The sequence below is a fragment of the Ischnura elegans genome, chromosome 1 (genome assembly GCF_921293095.1).
Source record: "Ischnura elegans chromosome 1, ioIscEleg1.1, whole genome shotgun sequence".
In the NCBI taxonomy this organism is placed as follows: Eukaryota; Metazoa; Arthropoda; class Insecta; order Odonata; family Coenagrionidae; genus Ischnura; species Ischnura elegans.
The window spans coordinates 84979032-84995681 of record NC_060246.1 but is presented as its reverse complement, the minus strand read 5'-3'; the positions used below and the strand labels follow the sequence as shown (position 1 = coordinate 84995681).

The 16650-nt window shown below is 43.3% G+C and overlaps 1 protein-coding gene across 1 annotated transcript in view; it reads right to left on the bottom strand.

The window, feature by feature from the left end:
• The window catches only part of LOC124165104 (sonic hedgehog protein), a 187302-nt gene that overhangs the window by 16926 nt on the left and 153726 nt on the right, over positions 1-16650 (bottom strand). The gene's annotated exons all lie outside the window — the stretch shown is intronic.

Below are 16650 nucleotides of genomic sequence, written 5' to 3'. Positions count from 1 at the left end.
TTTAAGACCATGAAGACCATTTTCACAAAGTTAAGCCTGAAACAATCGAGTTTAATGATAACCGTATTAAAACTTGTATATTTTTTAAGCGCCGGGGGGTAAACGTACCTCCTTGCCCCCCACATAAATCCGCCTATGGAGAGAGGGCTAGAATGATAAGATCTTGCTGCACCGTTCCTTCATTCGGAGACTGCAGCGTCTCTCCAAAACCCTTGGCCATCATCTTGATGCGCCGTGAGCAGAACGGTTAGTTAGGAAAGGACGAGGGAGTTAGGAATGGAGGCCGAATCAGCCGGGATCCTCAGTGGTCGGGAGCGCTCAACCAATGGCATTGTGCCGGACATATCACCTCGCGCGCGGCAGGGAAGACGAGGAGGGGCGCAAAGAGATAATCCTCTCCCACACGGCAGATGCAGCCACAAGATCTTTTGACCTTCCCCTCTTTCCATCTCCCCTTCAGCTAGGATCCTTGGCTGCTTATATTGTCAGTTTATATTCCTATTTGTTTCTGAACTCAACTCCCCGCTGGTGGGGAATGATTATGGGTGTAAATGAATAACAAGACTTCAACTGATCGACATCCCCTCATTTTCACAATGCTGTATTATCTTAAAAAATCACATAAGGAAGAGTATTTACCGAGTACATATATAAAATTGTTTACAAACCAAGGAGGACACAAAATCAGCGATAAATTATTAAATGCGTGAGAACACAAGGGACATTACAGCTATCAACATAAATATGTACACCTATGATCCACGCGTGTGATGGCCAACTTCCCTTGCAGCGGTAGATGCTCTAGTACTGCCGGACGGTGGAAAGCGGGGAATCTTCCCGGGATATAAGTATTTTTTTTTTACTTTAAGGTAGTTTCCTCGACAGCGCCCATGACCGACACCACTCCCTCCCTCTGCGCAGTTGGGCCCTGGCGGCGTCTCCGTTAATCGAGGCCCATTGTGTTGCGGGTCCGAGGGCCTTGGCCGGCAGAGAGAGGGCGACGGGCAAAAGACCCATCATTCGTCCCCTCTTTATACCCATCCAGCCGGTGGGAAGGCTTGCAGCGAGGGTTGGGGGGAAGGTGGGCCGGGCGTGTTGGAATCTGCCCCTGGAGAGAGTGAGTGAGGTGATTATCGACGGCTCGAGCCGATCCTCGAGTGTCTGAGGTTAAGGAGGTGTCTGGATTGGGCGGTGGGGTCTCCCGGAGGTTGATCCACCTTGGGCGAATTTTGTGATCGGAGCCCATTCCCCAGCCGATCGGATATTTTTGGAATCGAGGAAATGAGATCGATGAACTGCCCATGCCATGTGGACAACGGGTAAGCGTTGTGGAAGTATTGTGCGAAATATATAATTAAGGGGATCGATTTTTAAGTTTATGGCATTCAATTCAAAGATGATCTGCAATGAGTGTACCTACGAGGTACTTACGGGGGTTGGGCTCACTACTTCTGCCAACGTTTCGAGGGAGTACATTTACGAGGCATATTCATAATGTAAGGGCTGATTGATCACAGGAAAAAATATACTCATATGAAACACATTTTATTAGCACTATTAGTTAGCTAGAAACCTAGTCAACTTTTCTACATCATCGACGTTCCACCAAGCGCTTTTTCTTCTCTTTATCTTGTCTATCAATTTTCTCTCTTGGCCAGCATAATATAAATAATAATATTTCAATAAGCAGGATATACTAACAGCTTCTTGAATATTTAAAAGAAAGAATTTCAAAGTTGAAGAGGCTGTAACACAAACTCAGTTGTCTACTTTTCCTTGCCTAGTGATAGTGCGTAAATTGCTGAAGCCTAGGTTAATTCGTTTGAAAATATTGGAAAATCACCTTTGTTCGTCAACCTTGTTATACATATATATATATACTAAGAAAAGAGAGACCCATAGATATCGTACGTGATGTACTGATTGGTCGTCTGCTAGAGGAAACATCAGACAGATATGGACACGGAATTTAGGATGTGGATTCATATATGAGTGCGTGCACGTATCAGAGGTTGGAGGGGAACAGGGGTGGGGTTATGCCTTACGTTGGGTCGAAGGAGGGGAGCGTCAGAGTTATGAGTGGCTGGCTCCCTGGTTGGGGTTTAGCTCACGTGGAGGGAGGAGGAGTGGAAGTATCCGCCGCATTCTTTTCCTCCCCTCCCTCCTTCCCCCTTCCCTCCCCCCTCTCTTTCTGCCCCTCCCACTCCTCGCATCTACACCTGCCCACATCCGCTCCCCGCCCGCCCCTCCCCCTCTTCACCTTCGCTTTCCGCCTCCTTTTCTCACCCCCGCTTCACCCCGTATCACGCTTTCTCGTGGCCATCCTTCTCCTCTCTCTCTCTCTCTCTCCTCCCCCTTTCTCCCGCCCGCTGCTTTACATTTGATGCGTGAATAACGAGCGGTTTTGGAAGCATTTTTGGTGGTTACGTATGGCATTGCCCGTGGTGGTATCACGTTACGATTATTGTATCAGCTGACAGTGAGTGAAAGTATCCGGATTATGAGTAACAAGTGCTGTTCGGACGTTTTCACCCCGTAAACTAATAGTTTATTATGTTAAAATTCAACGATCTGCTAATACATTTAGTTATGTTCACCCAATTGTGTTTCGAACAAATTTATTTCCTGATTTATTTATGTGTTGGTTGTACTTAAAGACGCCAGGAAGGCTTTACATTTTAGAAGTCACATTTTCTTCAACACATACAAAACTATTGCTCGTTATGTACTGATATTATCTGAAAGTAACATTTGTTTTCTTGAACTGTTTTTAGCATGGCAAGTTAGTCGCTATTCTGGCATATCCTGTTAATCATCCTCTGTTTTTCATATACTTCGGTAATATAATCCGCAATAAGTGATAGATACTCTTGCTTGCGATAGGAGTTACAGCTATTTTTTTTAGTGTTACCGATTCTAAATATAATGTGCTGATGTTAAAACTGTCATAAAATCACCAAATGCATTGGATTTTTACTTATTGACTTCTTATAAAAAGTCCATGGATTTTATGTTGCGCAATTTTAATTTATCTCGCAGCTGCTGTTGTTAAAATGGTATTTTTTCCCTGTAGTTAATTAAAAAACTGTGGAACTGAAAATGAACAAAGTAACCCTTTTGGCGTTAAAAAAATTATGATTGCGAATGCGCACTTAACGATTTATTTACTTTTCGATTCTTCACTTTGCTACCTTTCCTCTCCCTTTCAAACTTTCTTGCGGTGACGAAGCGCATTCAAAGCACAAATTAGAGACATATTTTGTCGTTTTACGTACAATCATTATTATTCATTCCATCTCTGTTTACAGGAGACACTAGAAAATATGAATTTTGAAGAATCTGGATCTAAATTTCTCAGGATATTATCAGCCCACTGAAGTTTTAGATTGATCGTTTTAATCGCAGATGGTTGATACTTTCCATCAGAGTATCTTTCTCCCAAAATAAACTGGACTAAATTGAGCAAATAGTTGAAGAATCTGGATCCAAATTTTTCAGGCAGTAATCAGCGCATTGAACTTTGGATTCTTTGTTTCAATCGCTAATTGTAGTTTCTTTCAATCAGCGTATCATTTTTCCAAAAATAAACTGGACAAGTAGTGCAGAGTCAGACCCTTCCTCGCCATTATCTCCTTTCCTTCCATACCCTGATACCACTCTCCTTTCCCGCCCACGAATCCGTGCACTGCGGAACAATGAAAACCGTCCCAACCACCCACACGCATACAACATGCAGTCGCCGTCCACGTCACTTTTTCGAAAGTTTGCCAACTGGATAACAAATTAATGGGATGAGAGAGAGAGGGGAGTGAGGATGTTGGAGTGCAAAAAAAACTGGGGGTGGTTGTTGTCCCTCCTTACTTGTCCTCCCGTCCGAGAAGGCAGGAAGTGCTTTGGATCCTTTTACTCGGGGCTGGAAGGGGGAAGAGAGGGTTTGGCGGTGGATGGGTTGGATAGGGGTCGTTTTGTGGTGCGGTTTCGTTGTAATGGGGATGCGTGCCTTTGTGGCACTGTGTGTGTGCGTTGGTTGGAGATGGGATGAAAGGCGGCGACGGTGCACCGGGGGAGGAGGAAGGGGGGAGGGATCAGGAGGAGGGGGTCAAGGGGTGTGCGGATAGGGGAGTGGGGTGGGGTGGAGAGGAGAGAGGCGGTTGCTGCGTTCCTCCGTGACTTTCCTCACAGGTCAGCCCCTGCGTGGCCCCTCCCCTTTCCATCCCTCCCCTCAGTTCCTTCCCTTCTGTCCTCCCTCACTCTCCTCCATAACCCTCTTGCCCTCTATCCTCCGGAGCATGTGCTGTAGCCATTCAATAGTGAGTTTCCATGCACGAGTATGAATGATGGTTGGAGGTGCGGGAGGCAATATCGTGACCCCATCACATTTCTAATTCCAACAGCGTTTACTGCAGGACTATCGGCCTTTTTATTTCGGGATGGTTTTTGGAGGAGATTTGGGTGGGAGAACTAACTAGTGTACTGTCTTCACCATCGTGGTCATTCACATAGGTAGGCAAATGTTAAGTATAGAAGGTTATTGATTTGGCTACCCGATCCCGTCATCCGATAGAGTCGTGTCATTCATGGCCATTTAACGCCTTTGTAGAAAGTGATTTCAATGCCTGAATCGGGATACGGTTTTGACTCCAGTTGTCGTGGCTAGTATATAATTGGCGTTATATCTTCCGTAAACTCTGAACAAATTCACAAAAGTTAGTTGGAGAACGGATTGGTGCTCATAAAATCTTTACTTAATTTATGCGATCTAAATTGTTATTAATTATCTAGACCACGGCAAGCAATGTTATTTATTTGAGGAAAAGACTATCTTCCAGCGATCCTCATTTAGAAGAAAACTCATTACCGCTTCCCTCTCTCCGATTGGAGTGTTTCCTGTTTATTGAAAATTTAATGCTCTGTACATACAATAAATTAATACGAAGTTACTCATGGTCAAGTTTGCGGCTTCCGCCTCTTCCCTGGGACAACTACTGGCATTTCTGAAACAAGCCCAGCATAGCATTTGCCGTCTTCCTAAAAACCTATTCCGGGCCAGTTTAGCATTCCAAGCCGTAAAAATTAGATATGCCATGTTTAAATTAACCGCACACGTTGACTTTCTAAAGACGTTGACTTTGTGGGAGGATACTCACGGACATATTTCCCGAAACTGTCTTCTTTTGTCACGACCCGCCTCAAAAACCTTCACCACCTGAATGAAAAGGGGCGCACCGCTACGTCGGAAATTAAATGTTTCGGCTCTCAATTGTTTCTTCTCTTAAAATCCCTCCAAACTTCGGACCTCCCCCCTCAAACGAATGTGCGTGCGAAAACATTTTTCCTTCTACCTTTTCGGAAAGATGCCGAAGACAAACAATCGCACCGAGGCGGGACCGCTTTTGTCCACACGTCAACGGATCCCGTCACTTTTCGTCTAGTTAGCCAGACCCTTATCGCCCTTTCACTGAAATCGAGAACGGCAAACTATTTTTTCCCTGAGATGCGGGGAATATGAGTGAAACTTGGGTTTGGAGAGGAGGAAGGTATTAGGATGGATGTGTGCGACCTCTTGCCGGAAGGGTAACCATCGCCTCTGTTTGTAGGAGCATCTCTTCTCCAACTAAAATGGATTTTCTCTTTAGAATACTTTCCGAGTGGTGGAGTCCTAATTGGATAGAAAGGAGGAGGATAACAAGAGAAGGGAAGTGGATGATAAGCTTAGATGCCGGTGCGGTTGGTGCCCTCACGGATACTTGGCGAATTTTTCTAAGCTTTTGGAAACACTCTTCCGGTTGGGGAAACCCTTTTTTGCGTTCGCCCACCCAAACTCATGCGGGAGAGGAGTTGTCGGCCTCCCTTTCACCTCTCCGAGACTTTTGTTGAACCCTGAGACCATTTGGCGGGGCAGGGGATTATCCCCGCGCGTTCAAATCCCCCGGACTCGCTAAGCGTTTTTCAGTTTCTAGTTTGTCTTTCGGAGATTCCAGGGAGGCCCACCATGTTTTCTCCTCCTCTTCCACTTCCGATCGCTCTTTCGCTCGCTGTTTGTTTTCTGTTTCCCCTCACTGTCCAATTTTCGTATTCTCATTACCGTTACGCCTCCGTCCTTATCTCGTGTTTTGTATGCTACTCAACGTCTGCTCCCTCATCACCCTTTCTTCCCTGCCCATGGTCGGTTTTTCATCTTCTCGCTTCCTAAGAGACGTTTCTGCCCACCCGAGACTGCGTTTTGGGTGGGACTGCCTCTTCTCTTTCTCCGGTGTATTTTAGGCAGGATATTTGACGGGTAGTTGACACTCATGCGTACACATGCCTTTTGGTTTCGTAGACGTGAAGTGGGCAAGGTTAAGGTTAAAGTTACTGGCTTTGTTGGACCTGAAGCTTATTCCCTTAAATGGACACCAGTGTTTAGGTAGTTGTGGAAATACTCTTGTCCTGGCCGACCTGTTTAGTCCTTTTCCATGGAAGCAGTTAGACGTCTGAAATGTTCGTAGATTACCTTTGGTGGATTACTTAATATGCTTAAGTTTCATACTAGCATGGATGTTTCAAGATAACGATGGATTTAATGAAACTGTTTTAAATAATGCTAGTTAGTCCAGGGATCCCATGGAGCTGGTGCTGGAGTCGAATGTGATAGTAAATTACAAATTGTATGGGAACTTAATTCTTGAGCTAAAAGTAAGACAATATACGTTTTAAAGCCAATAATCCTGAACGAGTCTTCCCATATATGACAAAGTCGTACCTATTTACACAATGCAAACACCTGCATATTAAAACAAATGACTCTGCAATTTAATTCTACTTTTATTAATACTGATTAAGTCATCAAGCCACTATAAGAGGAAATTTTTGTTGGGTAGGTACACAGGAAAAGTAACTTAATTGTGAGAAGAATTAATTCCGGTGATCATGGAGAGTGTTAATTATAATAAAGGCTCTTCTAAGGAAGTGTAGCGTCATACTCTCAGCATTATCTATTGTCTCATTAGCAACGTGGTGTCATGTCTTCAGTATATACTTAGCGTAATATTTAACATTACAGGTGGTGCGGCGTAGAGGATACAATATCTACCATAAATATTTGAAAAATAACTTATTTAGGTGAAGTTATTTCGGTGGCCGTGAAGTGGTTCTAAGGAAGGTTCATCTTTCAAAGAGAAAATTCGCGCGACTGGCATTGGCAACATAGATATCTTCCTGTCACGTCTTAACTATGCTATGGCATCGTCCGTGGGGCGGGCATGTGTTTTTTTTTATTAGATAGGAAAAATAACTAATTTGTGAGAAGAATTACCTATGGTGATAATGAAGTGCTGTCAATCTTGTGAAGGTTCATCTAATGAAACATAGCATCCCACTCACAGTATTTTTAATGCCTCATTAGCAGTGTAGAGATATGTCTGTCATGTAGATAAATTTTTCTCGGGTTTCCCTACGGATTAAAAACTCCATTCTGCCAACGTGTCGAGCACCGACTCGGGGCTCATCCTCAGAGCTGCTGAATGAATTCCATTTGTTTTTGGTTGCTATGTCATATTATTAAAATTAATTTGGAATATCAAACTATAATAAAGTTACTAAACAAATGAAACGACGCTCAGAAGCCCTGAGGATGAGCCCCGAGTTGGAGCTCGAAACGTCGGCACAAATGAAATTTTTAAACCAGTGGCAATCCCGAGAAAATTTTACCCACATAATTCGCCGGGAAAGCGTTAAATCTCATTTTAACTTCCCGTCGTATCTTCACATTATATTTGGCAGGATGTCATGGCATCATCCGTGGGATGGCGTAGAATATCCAGTGTCTCCTATAAACATACACGATCGCGAGGCTCTCACGTGGAAAACAGCGCCGACTAGTCTCCCTCTCTCTCTCGCTTCCGCGAATATCCGCCTGGAGCGCTGCTCGCCCCTCCTCCAAAACACTACTCGTTCCTTCCGCGACGAGCTTTGGTGGAGGGTGAGAGTTTAAGCTCCCCCCTCCATTCCCTTGGGCCAGACGAGGCTGAGGAACCGGCCCTCTGACGGGGGCGATAGCGTTAGAAGTTGGCTGGCTGGCTGTGGCTCCTCTCAATCGGTCCAGCAATCTCTCATCCTCGAGCTCCTCCCGCTAGCCCTGTGGGACTCCGTTACACCGCGGCCATTTTGCCTCCTTTTGCTTTGTTGCCGAACACGTGCAGGAATAAAATGAGTGAAAAATAACCAAAAAGGTGGGAGCGGAAAATGCAGTCGAACTTCGATTAGCCAGAGGGGCTGCATACGTAACGTGCTAGAGAAAATATTACTTGGTGAGAATGCGATTGTACTTAAATCTACGAAAAAAATTATCTTAGATCTTCAGAAGTTCGGAAATGTGATTTACTGTTTGGTTGGATGGAGAGTGGTATAAATGGTTAAGAATGGCAATTGAGTATAAATTACTTTCCTATCCTGTGTTAACTAGGAATGGATTGAATAAAGAAATCTTATGATTAACTTGATTAGAATAATGGAAGCTTATTTTGTATGCCATAAAATCTGTTCGTTGCGATAGGGCAGAAAATTTATTTCTTACAAATTTTACACTAAGTATTCATCTCTCCACAAAGTTTGAAAACATGTCTGCGATTTTGTCGTCGAGTCATATACTTCGCTCACAAATATTTCATTAGAAGACTCTCCAGTCGATCTCTAGTTGTGCCATTATCAACGGTGTAGTTATTCTGTGTCTGGCTTTGCAAAAGTCGCCCCTCGTGTCGTCGATGAGCAGATTGATCCAAATTTTACGGAATGTTGAAGCTCTTTTCCGATATTCATATTCGTGATAATGTGACCTATCAAATTCTTAACTTTTTAATGCTATTCCTTATGATAACAATAATTGCATAGTAAATATTGAGAAGTAATAGATCGCTCTCGGCTCATTGCAGCACTGCGGAAGTTTTTAAAACCAATTTAAATGCATCCAAAATGGCAACAAAAATCAAGGCTCAACGGAGCAGTTTGGGGCTTCCACCATGAAGTCCTCTAGGCATAGATTATGATTCCAGAGACATCAGAAATATTCCCCACCGGTTTCACAGCGGCCATATTACTTGGGCAGGCTATGGGTGAGCGGAATCGCCGATATTTTTATGCCATAATATGGCTTTGTACCGCTCGAAAATCACCACTAACCGCTCCGCATGGTGGAAGGGGCAGTCACTTCGTGAAGATGAGGGGAGGAGAAGAGGGGAGGCGGGGTGGTGGAGGTGGTATGGGGTGTGACCTTGGGAATGCAAGGTGAAATGGAGGCCGAGAGAGGAATGATGATGATGATGATGAGTGAGGGCGAATGGGAGGGATGCGATGGGAAATGGGGTCGGAAGTGTTGGAGATGGGGCTTGCACCATCCAGTCCTCCTCTAGAACAGAGCGAACGAGCGAGGGTGGCTTTATAGCCATTGTTTACCACGCGAACAGACCAATGAGGATAGAGTCAACTTTTTCCTGAGAGATATCATGGAACAGCATATCGAATGATAAACAAATGCACCACACTACACACTGATTTCATTTAACAGTTCACAACACGTGTTTCGATCATCGTCAGGTACTATATCTGATGATGATTGTAAGGTTCGCCGGCCTCGGTGGCGGCGGGGTAACATCCTCGCCTGCCAAACAAGAGGTCGCGGGTTCGAGTCCCTCCACGATAGATTTCCCCTGTCCAGGGCATGGTTGTTCGTGTACGTTTAGTTGTTAAATTTGTTGAATACCCCTATGTAAAATGGCCAATATGAGCTGTATTCGGTGGTTTGAGAATAAAAAAAATAAAAGGGAATCGAAACACGTGTGGTGAGCTGTTGAATAAAATTAGCGGGCAGTACGATATCTTCTTTTATCATCCAATGAGGATGGACATGATAAAATATAAATAACAAATATTAATTTCCACTCTTCAATATATTACTCCACTCCCGACCATTGTTTCGATCTCTTTGTCATTTTCAAAGTGTGTGTGGTCGGTAGAGGAATTGTGCAGGGTTTATAAAAATTGTCCCACGAAATTTTAACCCAGTATGGCTGATGCCAGTGGGAACCAAAATTACTCATGATGTTTGGATCGAAAAGGCACCATTTTTTAACCGCAGAAACTGGGCCAAGCGCTCCGATTGGCCGCGAGTTTGCCCTGTTGGCGGATGCGTCGAATGCATCGCCATCTCCGGCAGGGAAATCATTCCAAGTCATGAGTTGTCCGAAGCATCCGGCATATTGGGACTACCAATTTTAAAACTAAGTACTGTGAATATATGATATTTCATGATAAAAATGGTAAAACGAACCTCCCTCCCACGCATCGCTTTCTCCATTAACCTGTCTGACTACAGTTCCGTCGACAGTAGAGTACGCCGTCATACAATTGTCTAGAAATGAGAGAAAGGCCATGTATCATTCACCAGCATTTTCTCGAATGAGATCTCCCTAATGGAGAGTCAATGCTCCCCCTGATTGCGCCCGTGAGTTTGGCTAATTATCCCAACGGTATTGGGCCCAGGCCGATTTCCATCCCTGGAGAAAGTGGAAGCGAGCAATTGGAAGTTGCTCGGTTAACAAGGATTTGGAGGATGACTGAAGAAAGTGAAAATAAAGCTAATTATTATCCTGGAAAAGCATAGAGACACTGGGAAGTGTTACCAGGTGTGATTAAAACTAACACTTTTGGCTAATTTCAGATGCGGCAGTTGTAAAAACGAAGTGCCTCATGTTTTTATAAGCGTCGAAGATTGTAATAAATGGAAAGATTATCTTTTTCGTGAGGTATTAAGTACTTTTTTTAAACATACGCCTTTGTCTTTGAATTTTCAAGGTCGATACAGAATAACTTTATTAATAATTTCTTAAATCTTACCAAATTTAAAAATTTTACCCTCGAGAAATATCGAGGTAAAATTTTCAGAGGTTTCTGCAAGACTCTATGGAGAGATTGAAGAGGTTTATGGATCTCAATGAAAACCTCTTTGCGGGACTAATTTCCACACAAAGGGGCTTTCTGGAGGTTTTTGAGAGACAATGTTAGAGGTTAACTGTTGTGCCTAATCAAAAGGTGTTGGTTAACATTTGTATATGCCATACAGAGATTTTAACAGGTTTTATAAAGGTTGGTAACTGTTGAATCAGACAATTGGGGTCAACGCATAGGTTGAAACCCAAAAAGTAATATGGAAATTATTTTAAATCGCATAGCATCAAAATTTCTGATTTAAACATATTTTTTGCACGGGTTAGTTTGCAGATGCTTCTTTGACAGCATCAGATGAAACGAATTCAAGACATTCTAGTCTCCCGAGAAGTAGTGAAGTGGGCCGAAGTATCCCCATTTTACGGTATCATTTGTTTGGAATCGCGTGGTGACGGTGGATCTTGTTCAAAAGAGTGGGAGAAGGCGAATGGTACAGAGAGAGAGAGAGAGAGGGAGCTGGCAGACGACAACAACAGACTTTTCCTTTTAAACATGGAGGAATTAATCGCTCCCCAGTGTCTTCCCTTCGGCTTTATAAGGCGTTGCGTACGCTCGGTACATGATCAAAACAGCCGGGGAGATAATTTTTCTCTCTTGGTCTCTGGCCTGGGGAAGTCCGATCTGATTGTTTGGAGACCGCACCGACCGAGTACGAAAAATGAAAACGGAAGAAAAAGGAGTCTTTCTGAGGAGAAGGGTGAAGGGCCGATGGATAGAGAGAGAGAGAGAGGGAGGAAGGTGTATGTAGAGGAAAGGGAATGGTCGTTGAAGGGTTTTATTTTTTCCTGCCTGGCTTTCGGTGTTGCCAGTGGCCATTCTCGGCCAATTCGATACGGCTACCTCATTGCTCGGTGTGGGGAGAGAGAGAGAGTCTATTTATTTATTTTTTCATCCAACAGCTTTAGGGTCTACTGTGAGAGCATTTCCAAGGTCCGAGGAAATGGTTGAGTTACGGGGGGAATGGAAAAAGAAACCATAATTAAGAGAGATATTTTGCCGAATGGATAATTGCTTTTCCCCCGAACAATGAAAGACTATACGTGCTAGGTGGGGGAAATAAATAGAACCCTAAAAGTTTTATCGCCGAAGCCTCCAAATTTGCCAGTCGTAAAAATTACTTGACATTTTTGCGAGAATTCTATCAGAAAATTGGAGATCTAATCAGAGTTGTGACATCATACGCACATGAAGATTTTGAGACCAGGGGCCGTATTCTGTATTTCGTCGGTGCCGCACCGGTCGGTTTCCCTTTCAAGCCCACCGACTGGACATCAAACCGTACCGACAACGGATTCCGCACCGACGACGACACTTTCAGCGATTCTGTAAGGTCGTCGGTTTCAAACCAGTCGGTACGGTTCCCTCTCCTTCCCAAACAGGGAAAATCCGAATATGTCCGAAGTTTCACGTGTCTCCACCAATGAAAGAAGGGTAAAAACAAGAGAAGACTCATTGGCACAGTTTGTTGTCGTCATTCTCAATCTTTTTATTTGCGGAAATTACGACTTATTGCTAGATTAAGATAAACGATATTGGATAAGTTGTTAACAATGCTTATATAATGTGTGGTAGTAATGCTGTACCTACAGAATCGAAGGAAACAATATTACAACATCACAATAAAGTTTGTATGTGATGGAGATTGTTGTTGCTGGAATGAATTATTGAAACTATCCTTGAGATCGTAGTTTCTTTTTTTAAATATTGGTTCCGTATAATGCTATTTATTCATGATTTGGTAATATAGTTGTCATTAAGTAAGTTCCGTATAAATGTTATCAACGGAAGGTTACCCGTAGCAGACGAAAATAGCATACCATGGAACGTGAACGTAGGATTCAAATGTAAATGTCATATTAGAGGAACAAGTTAGGAAATTGTTATAAAAATATGGAGCTGGGTGTAATTAAAAGAAGTGTAATGACGAGGAAGTAAATAAATTGTGATTGGGTGAAATACATATGTATAAGTTGCGCATTCCAAGTGAGATAAAATGATAATATTGCGGTAAACCTCATACTTATTAACAAATATCTTCTTTTATCGTCAAGGGAATCAATGGTTGACGATGAAATTAAATATAGTTGCCCGTTACAAATGAAAGAAACTGATACCGTGGTGGCAAACTTCATACTTAAATAAAAAGATCTTATTTCTATGCCGAGAGAAACGCCAAATTGATGATTGAGTGAAATAACAGTCGCCTATTCAGAGTGATATACAGTGATAACATTGCGGCAAAACTCATATTTAATCAAAAATATCTTTTTTATGTCAAAGGAGCAAATAAATGATGATAGAGAGAAATAAAGCCTATTACAAGCGAGAGAAAGTGGTAACATAAATGAGAGAAAGTCATTATATGTTAGCAAACCTCATTTTTATTAACCATTATCTTATATTTCTGTCAAGGTAATTAATATAGATGATGACACAGTGAATTATAGAGGCGTATTCGAAGGGCCAGAAAAAGATAACATTGCAGAAAACCTCATTATTTACTCGGTGGTGAGATAAAAACAAAATAAAACGTACAATGCGCACCCACGATTCATGAAACCCACTAGTCGGTGGCCGTACCGACACCTTTTTGCTGTCGGTACGGCTACCGACGATCTCCCGTCCTCTCGTCGGTGCCGCACCGACCGGGTTCGTACAGAATCGCACGACTTCTTACCGGGAGTCGGTGTGACGTCGCACCCGACGAATCGGTGCCGCACCGATCGGTTTGGAGTTACAGAATACGGCCCCAGATCCCTGCAGTCTCTCCTGAACAGAAGACTACCGCCAAAATCAAACCTAGACCACCAATGAGTGGACGTTGGAGGATATACGAGGTAAATAAGTAAATAATGGAGCACATCTCGCTATTAGCAGGTTGAATTAGTGTTGGGAATGTTTGACGGTAACCCCAAGTTAGTCAGGAGTCTGAGATGTAGGAGTGGCACACACGAAGGTGTCCGAGTTGTTGGAATTCTCTCCCGCGTTGTGGAGAATGGGCATTTCGACTCTTCTTCGGTTGTGAGGGCGGGGTGGGGGAGGTTTACCTGCAGGCCTCCAACCTCCCCGCGTGCCCAGCGCCTCACGGCGTCCAGGGAGCAAACGAACATACCTACAGAGAGGAGGGGAGGTAAGAAACGAGGGTTGTCAAATAGGGAAGACAGATGGGAATAGGGAATTGAAAAACCTCCCCGAATGCGGCAGCAGTTAATTTATGAATAGACTCCCGGCCCGGAAATTGGAGGGAAAGGACCGCTTTTTTTTCATTTCGAAGGATGCTAACAGTTAAGGACACCTTTGCATCGTTGAGCGAAGTGTTGGAAAAGACGTTCTGTGCGTGCAGCGGGCACGTTTCAGAGACTCCTGTATTTAGAGGGCCCCTCCGGTGCAATTACCGGATTTATAGCGCCAAAATATACATCTCGGTCAGCCGTAGTTGCGCCCGTGGTCACGTGCCTGATTGCTTTCCGGTGTAATAGTGGATGGTTAGGGATAATTATGGAGGGGGAGGATCAATGCTAGGAAAAATTATGTCCATAGATGGCTCATTAGATTATTCCACCTCCATATGATATGAGGTGTTTCTTTGTTTTTTGGGATGTCATGGAAACTTAAAGAGGGCAATTCATCATTTGAGCGTGGATTTTTAAATGCTGCAGTGGCATCCCAAGAAAAGTGAATGCATTCGTTTCCCTGGCATGAATTTCTTCAGCATTATCACATCCCTAGGATTTTTCTTATGGTGAAATTTGGTCGGGAGATGGTGTAGCTCTTGATCATACTCTCATGTGATGCGATTCTTAGGAATGTTTTGATCTTAAGTAAGTTTGAGCTTTAACATGGAAAGGTAAGTGTTCAGGGGTTAATTTCGTGATAGTTTCACATGGATATTTTCTGCACGAATGATGGTTTGCTCGCAGCCTGCAAGCTTGTTTGGCTATAGTATTACTCAGCAGTGGTGATGGATTATTTTCTTCCAATTGAATCATTTTTCCTTTTTCTACCCTTTTCTCCCATACTAAGGGAACGCTTAATCAAAAGCACAAGACGTTAAGAAATGGGGCTTTAAGTTCTAGCTATGTAACTTATAAATTATTGAATATGTAAAATTTACATTGCTTATAGTATGAGTTTCGTTTTTTAAATTAGTCCAAGGTATCGGTATTATAACAAAAGACTCGATTTATTAGTCATTTCAGTTTTCTTGGAAAAATTGGAATTTTTTTGTGTTAGTCCGCGAGATTTAATAAAATATTCTGTTCCCAGAAAAATATAAGCACTATTTATTCTCACATTTTACTTTATTGTACTCATTTGCTATACGACGTATTTCCACATGCGATATTGACTGCCTCTCTCCAATAGTGGTCTTTCAATGTTATCTAACTGAGGATACACGTATTTAGAGAACCGTAATGGTGAGGCCCATGCGCGATAACATCGTGCCCGACAAACTTGCGAAGCAGATAGTTTCCCTTTAGGGATGTACATGGAAAAATTTGCTCCACAACAGGATTGCCATTTCCCCAAAGAAATCTACGCTCCAGGGCGTGCATCTCGAAAAGGGTTTCTCTTTTTTGTATGTACAACATAACAGAAGGTAGTTTGGACACCATCAATTCCGAGTGTTTCCATTTTGTGGGCAGGCGCGTGTTTATATTCGATCACACTGGCCGAGATGTCAGGGTGAAAAATGTGCCTTTTGGTGAAAGAGAGAAAAAGTGCCAATCATCCCCCCCTGGAGCTCTGCCCTATTGTGGATCCTCCCCCAAAAAGACCTCGAAAACGGTCCTCTTGACGTGGCGAGGGCGGGCAAGCGCGCGCTGCGGAGACATTTGTTTGAACTCGACACCGGGCTCCAGGTGACGATACCGGAGAGCACGCGTGACAGGCCGATATTGGCCCGGTGCCCTTTCAACCACCTCTGCACCACAACGTGTTCTCAATGGGTGGCGTTGGTGTGGAGAAGTCTCACGCTCACTCGTAGCACAAACTTTTCGCGACCCCCGTCCTCCCGCAGTGTTGTCCAGTTTCCATTCAGTTGGTGACGCACCATTCAACCTCCCGCAACAAAGGGTGGACAAGGAATGTAAAACCACGGGACGAGCGGAGAGTGCTGTGACTCTTTTTCGCTCTCGACAATGAACTTCCGGCCGGTCACGAAGAGAGGTCGACAATAGGGAGAAGGGCAAACTTGGATGCGTGAAAAGGATGGCAAAGATTGCTCAGCATCGATCGCTTTCTCCGTCAATTTCTTTCCTTGGTGATCGACTAATTTATTATCTGTTCCTACTTCTCACGATTGCAAAAAAACTTACATCTTGAAATTACATAAAGCGAATTAAATGTAAAAGGAGGAACGTGTTGGCATTTTTACCTTAGAAGCTATTCGCTCTTTTTCTCTGATGCAATTGTGTAATTTAGCTAGAATTTTAATTTCCTTAATTTTTGTGTCCACCATTCGTTCTACGCTTGTTTTTTTTCGTGATCGATGGCTGGTTTTATTTGACCATAATTTAGCTATTCTATGATGTGAGACTAAATTATACTTTGGAGTTCTTCTGTCCATCGCATGTTTCACTATATAACACAAGGGAAACATCCCACATCTTGTTAAAACAGGTATTTGTCGTAAATTAATTCCCTGCACTTCATTTTTTATGATTAATG